At 41.3% G+C, this 12,779-nt stretch overlaps 1 pseudogene; it reads left to right on the top strand.

Annotated features, from left to right (window-relative positions):
• Positions 1 to 5,407: 5,407 nt before the first annotated feature.
• LOC101592860 overlaps positions 5,408 to 12,779 on the top strand; it is a 31,473-nt pseudogene continuing 24,101 nt past the window's right edge.

Below are 12,779 nucleotides of genomic sequence, written 5' to 3' on the forward strand. Positions count from 1 at the left end.
GTTCTGTATGCTTCAGTTACCTGAATGTCAGATTGTTTCCTCATATTTGGGTAGGTTTCTGCTATTACTTCTGCCCATATTTTTTTTAATGTTATTTGTGTTGACTCCTTCTTTCTCTTTGATGCCTATTAGTCTCACATTGTTCATCTTTGCATCATCTTGCATTGATGGATTATTCTTTCCTGCATCCTAGTTGTTTTTAAGAGATCCTTTCTTACCTTTTCACTAGCTGCACCAGCATCTTCAAGATCTGAACCTCTGTCTTGTCTTTTACTTAAACGGTTTTGCAAGCTTGTGATTGAGATTTTAAATTCCTCTATATCTCTTTGACTCTGCTTCATGTAATCTATTTCTTTCTTGTATTGCTCATTCAAGGAATCTGTCTTTTTTCTAATCTCATATAGTTTTTTATCAATGTCTTCTTTAGAAGCAGTTAGAAATTATTTTACTGCAATGTTTTTTTCAGCTTGGGTTTCCTCCCTATGTTTCTTTAGTTGCTTCTTTACTTCAGATGCTATGAGTTCTGAGAATTCTTTTTTTACTTCAGAAAAGAATTTCACTCTGAGTTCCTCTATAACTTTCTGCTGTTGCTTATTTACTATCGATGCTATTAATTCGTACATTTGAGCTGAGCTAGTAGAAAAGAATTCCACTCTGAGATCCTCTATGACTTTCTGTTGTTTCTTATTTACTATCGACACTATTAATGCATACTTTTGAGTCAAGCTAGTGTCCTCTGCACTTGTTCTGGGTGGGCAATGGGCTTCCTCCATATGTTTCTGTATTTGATTCTTTACTGAAGATGTTATTAATTCAGGGATTTCTTTTTTCATTTCCAATCTGAGTTCCTCTATACTTTCTGCAGCTGTTTCTTTATTTCAGAAGTCATTGATTCATTGCTTTCAGCTGTGTGATTCCCAATTTGTTCTGTGTTAGTGTCCTCCGCACTTGTTATGGGTGGGCTTGGGTTCTGAGATTGCATTTTGTTCCTTCTTGTCATTTTGTGTAGCACTGTCTTCTGACCTTTGTTGTAGATCTTTGTTGCAGTTATAACCTTAGCACATACTGAAGCTCAGGTGTAGATCTACAAAGTTTGGATTTATCCAACTGTGCCTGCCTTGGGTTTGGCTGCTGTGCTCAGCTCTTTCTGGTTGCTGCCCTTGAGGGTGAATCTGTTGTGCCCCTCTGGCAAGATGTTCTGGTCCTGGACTAGCTGTGTTGTTCTGTTCCCTACACTCTCTGCAGGGATTGCAGCTGCAGTGTTTTGCCCAGGCCTGTTTGCCAGGCCTGAGCTGAGTCTGGAGGGGACAAGGTGGAGTAGGTGGGAGAGGCAGCAGTCCTACACACTCACTGGGCCTGGGCTAGGACTGGATCTGGGGGTTCCCGGAACACGGCAGAAATTCCTACTCTGTGGGTGGGGTCTGGGGGGGTACTACGAAGTGATGGGGGCATCCCAAGGGGGTGGAAGAGGGTCTCACCCACGCTGCGCCTGGGCTGGGACCAGTAGGTCCTACCAGCGCAGGGTAGCCGAAAACTCTCCCACACACTCACTGGGCCTGGGCTAGGACTGGGTCTTTTTTTTTTTTTTTTTTTTTTGCGGAACCATGGATTGAACTCAGACCCTTGCGCTTGCCAGGGAAGTACTTATTCCACTGAGCCATCTCCAGGACTGGATCTTTTTATGTTAGAATTATTTCGACTACCCAGTAGTTACAACGTGAACTTGAGAAATGTAACTTACGTTGTGTGCAGACCGTGACAGTTGTCTGGGCTCCCAAAAAAGAGGTCTTCTGTCTAAAGAGCTCTCACTAGGCAGGGTGCTCTGAGGAGAACCTGCAGCTCCCAATAGGAGCAAGGCCAGCAGTCACTGAAGCATGCCGCCTTTCCAGCCAGGCCACCTTTCTGTCCATCACTGATATAAAAAAGGGAAAAAGTCCTCACAGAAGCAATTGTTAACAAAGTGCCTCTCAGGGCATTTGGTCCTTAAGGCTGGACCCTGAGAATATTAACATGGAAAATGAAGTCCTGGGAAAGAAGACAGTTTAGTGCTGAACAAAGCTTAATAGCACACAGAGTACAGCAGGAGGTTAATAAAAAAATCACACTCAAACAGGTAATTTATCTATAATATAATGCAATATAACATAGATAAGAACCTTAAATAAATAGATAAAAGAAGGATTATTTGTTAAAATATATAATGAAATTATGACTGGCCTTTAGAAATAAAGGAAAATCTATTTACTTCTATTATAGTTCTAGGCAGCCTGAGTGATAAAACAATACAATACAATAAAATGAAATAAAATATACCCCTAAAAGAATAAAGAAATCTATACATGAATTTATTTATAATTGTGTAATGCACAAAGGCTTTTGAGCACAGTATTGAACTCATAAAAGAACATTGGGAAGTTTTACTATTTAAAAAATTAAAATTTTAACCTGGAAATAGCATCACAAGTAAAGCCAAAGGCAATAAGCAAATCTGAAGAAATATTTGTGACAAGTAAAGTGCTAACTTCCTTAATCTACAGAAAGCTCTTACGGTAAATGAAAGATAAACAGTCCAATAGGAGATTAAGCAAAATGAATGACCAGAAATTTCATGGCAAAAGCCTGCTGACCAGTCTAAGAAAATCTTATGCATAATTGAAGAAATACCAATAAATATAACAGCAAACCATTTTCTCCATCTATTTGATTGTTTAAATTTTAATATCACCTAGTGCTGGCGTAAGTGTGAAGCCTACAACCTCAGGCACTTTGGACTAGGTATATAAATAAGGCCAGCAATTTTTTAGGCTATGTTTTGATAGTTAAAAGAATTATGAGTCAAAACTCTGTTTTTAATGATGATTTAGCTTGTTCAAAGATATGCATCCATATATAACAAATATCAAGTCCCCCCTCGCCTCCTCTCCCCTCTACATCCCTTCCAGCCTTTCCTCTCTTCTCCTCTCCCCTCCCCTGTAATTGAATGCAGGACCAGCACAAGCACTCTACAACTAAGCTATATCCCCAACCTCTACAAATTGCTTCTTAAACAGTCATTTGAATATACTAGAAAGTGACTAAAAGAAGGAAGAAAATGGAGAGGGTTGATTTTTGAAATGAAATACATTAACTAAAAATTATATTTATGCAGCATTTTGCTTGAAAACACCTACAAGCTTTCACTGTATAGCTGGAAATGAAGCAAAATTTCCTGAATTACTGCCTTGAATATTCCAAGATAGAATTTAGGCCTCCCCAGATAGCTGGAAAACACAGAAAGAAGGCTATCATTCTGAAAAAGGGAAACTGTAGAAAAAGGAGACCCAAAACCTGAATACAAGTTCCACTCAAATTCAGGCTCACAGCTGAAATAGACATGCAAAAGAAAGACTTGAAGAGACCTGGCCGGAAGCAAGCAGAAGGAAAGCTGAGGGAAATGGATGGAGATTTTAATTTCTGCCCACCCAGGGAAATCAGAATCAGGAGTTTAATTTAAGCATATTGCATGCTGGGAAAAACATCTATAAAGAAAAGAGAATCCAGAGTCTCTACTATTCATCATTACATTGCTTAGCATATAATCAGAATTTACAAGACACAAGAAAAAAGAGGAAAATATGACCCATAAGCAAGAGAAAAGAAAGGCAGTAGAAGCCGACTCTCTTAAGTGACCAGATATTGGAATTAGCATACATAGCACTTAAAGTAGTTCATACAAATACATGTGAAGTCTTAAGGCAAAGTGGAGAATTGTAAATAAATTGCAGGACTCTTGGGAGGAGAAAACAAGCCAAAAAAGGATACAGTGATCATTTTAGAACAAAACTATAGTTTAGATATAAAATTTATAAAATGGGCTGAACAGAAAATGGAAACCTCAGAGAACATGATAAATTTGAAGACAAGTGAGAATTATTCAAGTTGAATAAAAAGAAAAAGGTCATTAAAAATAAACTGACTATCTGTGGTCTTTGGAATGATATCCATTAATCCAAGAGATCTGGCAAAATTAGTTGGAACAATAAAAGCTAATTTTTCAAAGTATTTGTAAAAACTGCAAACCTACTGATCTAAGAATATTAGCAAATGTCCAGCAGGATATATACAAAAAAAGATCTAAATATGTCATTGTTCAATTTCCAGAACTCAAAGATAAGAATAAAATCTTGAAAGCAGTCAAAGAAAAAAACATTATATGCGAGAAACCTATGGGTATAATACAAGTGACAGTTGACTTTAAATCAGCATCAATAAAGGTAAAAGATAACAATGATATTTTCAAAGCATCAAAGACAAAGCAATTTGTCAGTGCAATGAAGATATTACCCAGTAAATATTACGTACAAAAGAAAACAAATGAGAACTTTTCAAAATAGATGAAAACCAAGTTGTTGTGGCCATGATAATTACAATGTAGGAAATGTTAACATAAGTTTGGTTGAAGGAAACTGTCTCACGGGAATCATGTTAATTACTTTTCTCATTGCTGGGATAAAATATCCAATACTCAAATTTAGAGGAGAGAAGAGATTTATTTAGCTCACAGTTTGTCAAGGTTTTAGTCTGTAGTTGGTTGGCTCTGAGGCAGGGTGGCACATGGCAGAGGGCGGCACTTCATGGCAGCAGAAGACAGAGAAAGCATCAAGAGGGGAGGGCGAGCAAGCCTCCTGTTGTCTCTCGTATGGCATGCAGGTTACCCACCCTTGGGGCAGGTGTGACACTCACACCTTTAATCCCAGCGTTGGGCCATAAGGCAGTCACAAAGTGCAGAAGCCCACCGCCATCGCTGCATAGAGCTTTGGGGCAACATCTAGACACAAACCATAGCAAGAATCAAATCTTGGAAATGGAATAGAGAATACTGAGCATGAATGAGACCGACATAAGTGTTTGTGTACGTGGCTGTGTGACTCCACGTCGCTCAGATTTAAACCTAGGATGGAACTGCTGAGGTGTACGGCAATCCTGTTCAACTATTTAAGAACTTCCAGACTGTTTTCCAAAGTAGCTGCACCATTTCACGTTCATGCTACCCCTATGCAGGTGGGTTCCAATTTCTCCACATCCCCGTAACTTTTGTAGTTTTGATTTTATTCATATAGCGAGCAATGAAATGTCTTGGTTTACATTTCTCATGTTACTGATGCTTAGTTTTTTTTTCATATGCTGTTCAGTCATTTGGATCGCTTTCTTGGAGAAGTGTCTATTCTCCTCTGTTGTCTAATTTTTATTTACTTGTTTATTGAATTGGAAGAGTTCTCTGTGTACTCTGCAGACTTAGTGTTCTCCCAGAGGCAGGCATGCTAACTAGGCAACGGGGAAAATAATGTGCCTTAATATTATCCATCAAAAATGTATTACAAATTAATGGAAATTCTTTAAAATTAAGTTTGGGGTTACAATTTGCCAAATGATCGTGTACGGAGCTGCAGGTGAGTGAGTCCCTGTCTCTCAGGAAAACCTTACCTGTCCTGCTGAGGCTGACAGCTGTTTCCTCGCTGCTTCCTGCCGGCGCGCAATAGCGGATGCTGCCCATAGAGGGCGCTCGCGGAAGATTACCAGGGAGGCAGACTGAACCCGGAAAGTTTTCACCTACCGCCCCAGGGAATTTGTTCCCGAAGTACTTGGTTCCAATTTCCAGTTCTCACAAGCAAAGAATCAAGAACCCCGGGGGTTCACCTGCCGCACGAGCCGAGTCATGTGCCCACCTTAAAAGTCCAGGTCCCAATCTGAGGGACCTCTAGCCAAGCTTTTAAATTTTGATAATCCTAATTCTTTCTGACCCCTAAACTCCATAGTTTAATGTTCACTCTCTGCCTTCTTAGGAAGTCCCTTAATGTCTGGTCCACAATTCTTGTGTTAAATTCTCCTATTGAAATAACTAGAGTAACGTGTTGACTAAGGGTCATCTAGATAATAGGTAAAAAACTCACACTTCTATCTCAGTCCTCTTAGGCACTAAGGAGAAATGTCGTCCCTCTTCTCTTGGTCTATTCAACAGTTGGGGAGGAATGCAGTGTGGTCCTGGGAGTCCGGAAGAGAATGTTCACTCAGAAGTACCATGTGGACGTCTCTTCTCCAGGGTATGGGAATTTTTTTTTGCTCCCAAGAGCTGGGATTACAGGTCCACCACGCCCAATCTCAATTGCCATCTCAGCGGCCGGGGCCCAGAGGATTGAACGCCAGGCCCCTGCTCCTGCTTGCAGGTGCTTTAATCCACTGAGCTATTTGGCCGGCTCAGAAGACGGGTTTGAGAGACTGTTTGGAGCCTGGTTAGAATTCGATCTCAGGCTTTCCAAGGCAGGGATCACTTTGGTACCGCCTGATGATTCTAGGGATCTCCGTCAGGGTTGGACTAAATAACAAAAATAGCTGACGATCTCGGGGTGTGCTGCACACCTCCCATCACCTGGCGTGGCCTCCTAGCAGACCCCTGCTTGCTGTCCTGCGCCCTTTGGGTTCTTTCTGAACTGCGATTCTGACCGCTTTAGTCTCCCTCTTGAGGCCTCGGTTGCCTCACGTTGCTTCTACGTACATAACTCCCACCTTGTCCACCAAGCCCTGCCTGCCTGGCTCTGACTACTCCCGTGTTGTCCTGGGACAGCCTTCCTACTCTGTTCTCAGACTTGCTGGCAGCTCACTAACGCCTTAAGACGCTCCTCCAGCCTCCATTCTGAAATCATCTGCCGGGAACGTTCTCCAGAATTTACCTCCACTATGATCCACACTTCCAGTCTCTTGTTTAGAAATCTCTGTGCAGGTGACCCTGCCTGACTCCTTTCTGAATGCTCCCCTCTGCTCCCAGCCCCCACCGCCCCTTTCCTCTACAACCTTGAATGCAATATGTAGCTGTGTATTTATTTGTGTGATTGTTATTTGTGCAACAGGATCAGTCTCCTTCAGGAAACTACCCGCTCTCCATCAGGACCAGGATCAGGTATGTGCTGTTTTTCACTTGATCCCAACACACAGTGTGGACCCTGGAATGTGTTTTTAGGCTTTTTAAGTATTGAACAAATAAACGAATGAGTGACTTAATGAAGCAGAAATAGATCTCATAGAAAAATCTAAAAGAAGCTCATTTGCTCAGGACTTTCCTGTTTTGTTTTGTTTGTACCAGGAATTAAATTCAGGACTGTTCTTGCCAGGCAGGTGCTTGTACTGCTGAGCTATCTCCCTCGTCCTCTTCCAGGCTTTGAAAGTTGACCAAGACTCAGGGTCAGAACACAGTACATTGAGTGTGGGCAGAAATGACATCGACACCTCTGCCTTTTTCTCAGGCTCCTGGCAGTCCAGAGGATGCTAGTGTTGATTTCCCAGAGCAAGATGATCAGGTTCCTTCCATGGCCTTGATGAGTCCTTCCTAATATCACCAGCAATCATCTGGTTTCTGATTACTTTTATCCCCCATGAATAATTATTAATGTTATTATTAGATCTCCAATGTGATGAATAAACAACCCTCTTAAAAGCCCTCTTACGTTATATACAAAGATCTTCAAGGTGGTGTTGACTTTAGCTTGGCAAGGTGAGGAGCACTCAATGGATTTCCTTTCAGGAGCAGAGACAGTGTTTATCAGTGGTTCAGAAGATCTGGATCCTACAGGTTCATAGTGATGAATTCTAACACCACCTTAAACACATGAGTGCTCACCATGTACTGAGCCAGGCAGCAGGCATTTTTCTTGTGCTACCTCATTTGAGTTTTATGTTCACCCAAGAGCATGTGAGTGACATCATGATCACAACTCTACAGGTGAGGAAGCAGGCTGAGCACAAGGAGATGCTTCTCTCTGTGGTTCTAGAAAGGGAGGTAGAGACTTTCTGAGCAAGTGTCGCCCAGAACCTACCCTCCTAAAAGAAATTCTACTCTGTCATCATTGGTGTCTAGGTGTCTCTGCAAAGCCTCAAGAAGTCATGGAGTGGCTTCTAGAGTTTGTGATTAACTCATGATCCAATGCTGAGACTATGGGTGTGGGTGCTGCACCTGCCCCTGGGTGGGTAATCTGCATACAATGTAAGGAAGGGAGAGATACTTGCTAGCTGCGGCAGCTGCTGCTCCTCCCTTTGCTCTTTGCTGTCTTCCACCACCATGAATGGCTGCCCTCTGCCATGTGCCACTCTGCTTTGGAGCCAGCCAAGTATGGACTGAAACCTCCACTAACTGTGAGCTAAATAAATCATTCATTCCTTAGTTTTGGGTGTTGGATATTTTGTCCCAGCAATGAGAGAAAATTAACTGAGATATATTCATTATACTTTAGGCTGAATTTCCTATCCCCTAATACAATGGAAATCATTTTAAAAATTTGAGTATGATATTAGGAAGGCCATTACCTTGATTTCTATTCATCACAATTCACAATGTGGGCTGCCAGTGCAGCCAGTGTAGACCTGCATTGCCTGAGGTGTTGAGCTCCTCACCCTTGTGTGGGGTTCTGAAAATGAGCCCTTCACTTTTGCCCCAATAGAGAAAGCAATCATTTTAACATATTTTCCTCCCCCAAAGTGATTATACTGCCTAACACTGAAAATACAATTATTCCTTTAGATTTTGTGTTTTATATTATACTTTAATGAGAGACTGGGAAAATAGCTCATTACTTAAAAGGAAGGAAACATAAAAATCAAGTACATCATTAATTCATTCTAAAAGGTAAAATTGCTTTATTTAGAGAAGAATTAATAGCTGTGATTACCAACTAATGTAATATTTGAGAAACTAATTGTAATATTGAGGAAAGTAGATGAATTCACTTCAAAATTTGAGGTCATTCAGAAAATAGCCAAAAAGTCAGGAAATCTCAGAGCCTAAAGTGACAATAGAGACAACTGATCCCAATATGCCCATTTTCATTTTGCACATACGCACCTATTGTCTCTTTACCATTGAGCTCCTCTGCCAAGAGATGATTCTAATTTTTGTCAAGTAGCAAGAAATTAAAGGTGGCAGAACAGATGGGACCTGTCTTGGATTCAGTTTCCTATAGCTCACGGCCACTGTTCATTTGCTTTCCCTTAAAGGGTAAAGTCCTGGGCTAGTTCTTCTTTTATGACTGACTAAAGTGTCAGGCTAGATTTCTGTACTGTTTTTGGAAGATTTTTTTTTTTCCAGAAACAACGAGGCACTCCTTGGCCTGAGAATCCAGCAATTTGTTGAAGGCAGATATATAACAGAGAGAAGCCAGAGCAGGCAGATTCTGAAGAACAAAAAGGGAAATAAATCATTTGTAGTCCAAATGTTACTGATAACTTCAGTAGATAAAATTTATACTATAAGCATTTTTATTTGCAAGAAAGCCACAACATACTTTATGTATTTTTTCTTCAAAAGAAAAAAAAATCTTCAGAAAAAGGTTGATGTAATATATTACATGAGTTAAAGCCAATATTTTGAAACTTTCTGTTTATTTTACTTAAAAATAATTGTCTCACATACCACTCTACAGAATGATTTTTGGGTACAGAGAAACAAATTACGTGGTCTGTTTGTTTGTTTTTATTGAATAGTACAGTATCATTATGCTGATCCCCAAACTAAATATATAAAAATTGCAAAGCTAGATATTGCTCTTCTCATTAGATTATCTTTTCAGCACAGAAAATAAACATGCACCATTTGATACTGCATCTAATGCGACACACTTCCCCCGTTCATTTTCAACTCCTTGTCAGAAGTATGGATCACAGAGTCATTTTAAATAGACTTGAGCTGGACAGTGACCAAATAAATTCATTCCAAAGAAAGGAGATACATCCTGTTGCCTGTGCTCTCTGGAATTTTACCTTTGAGCTCATATTTTACCACATGCTGCATAACTAGTAACAAGTCACAAAATGTATTGTACTCTTGGGACATTGTTTTTGAAGGGTAAAAGTCAAGGACATTACCTGCCGGAGAAGTGTTTTTACAGGAGGCACAATGTATTTATGAACCGACCTGCTCACCAGCAGCTTTCTCAGAAGTCACTTTGCAAGAGCTGGGCCTTCTTCCTGCCTTCCCCAGTGCCTCCAATGAGTGCCAGGGCTGTCGACTGCATTAATAGCTACTGGGGGACTGATCCTTTGTGAAGGATCGAAACACTGGCTTTGGGAACTCACACATAAAGACTCCATTTCCCCTATGTCAAGCTGCCTGAGAGTTGAGCATAGCAAACGAATTCCAAGGCAGAGAAAGAAGCTTAATTTTCAGGCCTGTTGACTCCAGCTTTTCTATATAACCTGCAGGTCTAGAGAAGAGATCCCTGACAGGCTGGGGGAATTTTCTATGGGTAAAGTGCCTGCTTTCTGGTGAGTTACAATGGGGTACAGGGAGGATCCTGTTGCCTCTATGGATGGTGTGCTGTCACTGACACCTGGAATCAGCTTGAAAGCTACTGAAAGATTTCAGCAAATGTCAGCCATATGATAAAAACAGGGGGATTTCAACTTTAAGGACTTGGCATTTTAGCAACATTAGTATATACAAACAAGGAAGTCCATAGTTGGGTGGGTTAATCCATACAGTTTTTTTTTTTTTTTTGGTTGTTGTTTATTTATTTATTTATTTTAGTCTTTTTGAGGCAGGGTCTTGCTATGCTGTTAAGGCTGGCCTTGAGCTCACTTTATCACCCAGCTTGTCTCAAACTTGCATTAATCCTCTTGTCTCAGCCTCCCAAGCACTGGGATTACAGGCATATGTTACCACACCTGGCTGGTGCCAATGTTTATTAGCAGAGGAGACACACAGGGCTACATAACGCAGGGGTGAGACACTTCAGGAACCTTGAACTCATTATCTCTCCTCTTCTGCCCATCTCTCTGAGTGCCCTCATGAGCTTGGTGCTTTGGAAAAGGGCTGCCAAACTTTCTCGTGGCCAACCATGCAGGGTGCGGGGTGGCTCGCGTGACTTCTGACATCTCTGTCAGCCTGTCCCCTTGGGCCCTGAGGATCAGCTCAGTCATTCATGTCCAGACTAAATTCTGGGTACAGCTTTTTGGTGGCGACACCTCAGATCAGCTTGCCAGCAGCATCTCCCCCAAGTCGTTGATGTCATTGTACTTGTGCAGCTGGGAGATGTGCACCTCCAGTTCATCCACACGACAGCTTTCAGATACTAACTAGGATATCTCCTTGTCCAGTCCATCCCTCTTCTCTTTCAGTTTCTGAATGTCGAGGTTCAAAGCTTCCTCCCTGGTCTCATCGGCCTGGCCAGACTTGGGGGATGGTCACAGGGATTGGAAGGCCCCGTGGCAACTCTGGCTCCATCCTGGTTTAGTCCTCCTGATCCTGGGGTCCAAGGGCCCCTGACTGGGGACTATGTAGCATAGGAAGGTCTAGGACTGGAGGTCGAAAAGCAGGGCCCCAGGCTGCCACGTAACCAGAGACCACTGACAGAAGTCGACCCATACAATTTTGAAACCAAAAGTAGTCCAAGAGTAGTTCGGATGTCCATCCCAACTCATGGGTGAAAGCGTTCAGTTCCTGTGTGAAGTTGCTTGATGGTTACCTAACAAGTTTATCTTTTGGATCATGTCTTTATATTGTACAGCACTGAGTTGAACTTCTTACAAGCTGTAGAAACTAGATGTAGCAAGGAATTCTAGGAGCACCGAGATAGGGATTAAAGCTTCAAATGATGAATAGAATCTGGCATGTAAAGAAAAGAAATGAGTAGAGCTACAGCCAGATATGAGATAACATTTAAGATTTAAGGGATTCTTTTTTTTTTTGTCCCCCCCAAGGGATTCTTAAGGTTGAGAAGGCAATTAGGAATGGTAAGGACTTACCAAATGGAGCCCTCATGCCTTATCTGAAGGGAACAGCCACTACACAGTATACAGTCTTGGTCAATATTTGCCCCCAAAGAGAGCAATTCCAGAGTGTTGGTTTTTTCCAGCTTCTCAAAAGAAGGCAGAGAACCATATGTTTTAATGAAATCTCTTAATTTTAAATATCAATATCTTCTTTCAATTAAAAATTTGAGCCACATTGTTTGGATCAAGCAAAATGGATCTGCTGGCTAAGTTAGAGTATGACCTATCATTAGAAGCTTCTATCTCAGACAGGAAACAGCAAGCTAGCAGCAGGCCTAGCAGCCTGTGGACCACAGAATCCTGTAGGCACAGAGATTTTCATCTCCTAGCCAGCTGGAGATGGAGCCTCAAGAGATGAGTCATGGCCTCCTGGCATCCAGAGGAATCTTTACTCTTTGATTCTTTTCTTAAACCAGGCATACTGAGCTATGCCTTAGGCCTGTACAACAAATGCTTATCCCTCTGGCCTTGCTAAGCCCAGAGAGAGTTCCATTCATTTGAACTCTCAGATAGGAACAGACTTTTATTCCCAGCACTGGACATGGAGAAAGTGTGCAAAAGGAGTTGCCTCTGGCTTGACTAGAAATTTATCTCTGCAACCTTTAGACTTTTAGATACCATGTTATATGGAGGACAGTGTGGTACATTACCTTGCATCCCAGGAGAGAGGCACATTTGATCCTTTTCTCATGGCTCTTACATAAAGAAATGCAATAGGGTTTTCTAAATTATATTTGCACATTATGTAGATTTGCAATTATTTTTTGTCTACCAACCATCCCTCCAAGCACAAGCAATACTGTTGGCATGTGTAAAGTGAATAGTATTGTAGCTGGATTTTGGTTTTGAAGACTTTTTTGGTCTGTCTAGGAGATATGTGTGATACAATCTAAAATGCAGCAAAGCCAATGAAATAATTTCTCAAAGCAGGACAGCAGAAGTGGAAATTCTCTGATAAGGAAAACAGAGGAGGATTTCACACAAGG

The sequence above is a fragment of the Octodon degus genome, unplaced genomic scaffold (genome assembly GCF_000260255.1).
Source record: "Octodon degus isolate 3935 unplaced genomic scaffold, OctDeg1.0 scaffold00010, whole genome shotgun sequence".
In the NCBI taxonomy this organism is placed as follows: Eukaryota; Metazoa; Chordata; class Mammalia; order Rodentia; family Octodontidae; genus Octodon; species Octodon degus.